The sequence below is a fragment of the Schistocerca serialis genome, chromosome 5 (assembly GCF_023864345.2).
Source record: "Schistocerca serialis cubense isolate TAMUIC-IGC-003099 chromosome 5, iqSchSeri2.2, whole genome shotgun sequence".
Classification (NCBI taxonomy): domain Eukaryota; kingdom Metazoa; phylum Arthropoda; class Insecta; order Orthoptera; family Acrididae; genus Schistocerca; species Schistocerca serialis.
In genome coordinates, this window is record NC_064642.1 from 699296325 (window position 1) to 699297855 (window position 1531).

General features: G+C 44.4%; 1 pseudogene; it reads left to right on the forward strand.

The window, feature by feature from the left end:
• Positions 1–691: 691 nt before the first annotated feature.
• LOC126482485 (5S ribosomal RNA) lies at positions 692–809 on the forward strand (annotated as a pseudogene).
• Positions 810–1531: the final 722 nt, after the last annotated feature.

The window sequence follows — 1531 nt, forward strand, 5'->3', positions numbered from 1 at the left end:
GTAGGCCCCATATTGTATATCCTACATATTTCGGAAACGGAATGTCCCGTGCAACTACCATTCCGTAATTTCCGTCGTGCGGCCATAATCACGACGGAAACCTTTTCACATGGATCACCTGAGTATAAATGACAGCTCCGCCAATATACTGCCCTAATTTATACTTTGACTACGCGATATAACCGCCAGCTGCATATCTACATATCGCTATCCCAAGACTTTCGTCCCCTCAGTTTATTCTTGAGTACTGGTAAACAATCTGGAATCCATACCAAGTCGGACGAATAGAAAAGAGAGAGGGGGTGTGGGATCCATCAATAAGCCCCTTGTTGCGCCACGAGATCGTTTAGTATGCGCGACAGTATAACAGAGATGTTCAATAAACTACGGTGGCAGATGCTACAAGAAAAGCACTGCACTTCGCGAAAACGTTTACTGCTAAAATTCCGAGAGTTTACGCTCCGTGAAGAATCGCACAACGTATTAATTTCTCCCAACAACGAGAAAACAGAGAAACTAAAGCTCTTGCGGAGGGTTGCCAGTAGTCGCTCTTGCCGCGCACCTTTCGCAGACAGGACAGGGAATACGAGAAAAGATGGTGGCACACTTATTTACAAACAAATCTGTAAAGACGTTTAAGGTTACCCGTGTTGTAATTTTTTCATATGTAAGGCACCTTTTATACGAAACTGGCAACGGTTTTGCCGCAGTTGATACACCGGTTCCCGTAAGATCACCGCAGTTAAGCGCTGTCGGACGTGGCCGGCACATGGATGGGTGACCATCCGGGCCGCCATGCACTGTTGCCATTTTTCGGGGTGCACTCAGCCTCGTGATGCCATCTGAGGAGCTACGTGACCGAATAGTAGTTGCTCCGGTCGAAGAAGACCATCATAACGACCGGGAGAGCGGTGTGCTGACCGCATGCCCCTCCTATCCGCATCCTCAGCTGAGGATGACACGGCGGTCGGATGGTCGCAATGGGCCACTTGTGGCCTGAAGACGGAGTGATTTTTTTATGAGAAACTAATGGGAATAAAAGTTAGTATAAAATATGGGTTGTAGGTTACACATTTCTAACCACTTTAACAGGATTTCTAAAACTGTTGACAGTTTTGGACTACAGTTATTTTTGTAAGAAAATGGACATCAAAATAAGAAACTGTCTACTTTTTTCTATGTATATAAGCCTATAGCTTCTATGAGATTCACAAAATAGGAAAAGCCCCTGTGTTGAAATACACATAGTTCTCATTTTAGAGTATCCTGTAATTACGAACAAATTCTGGTGTGTAGAAGCTGAAAAAAGGCACTTTATTCTTCAGAAATACGACTTACGGGGAACAGCCATTAATGTTGGAAGTGCATCCCAGCTCCATAACATGGTTTCTCTGCATCCTCTTCCACGTCATCTTCCTATGTCCTTTTTCCTGCTCGACTGTCTTGTCTTGCCCTTGTTTCAAGATCTGTAACAGTTCTCTCTGATACCCTAACTCTTACTTAACCTAACATTCGTTTCACTATGAGACGA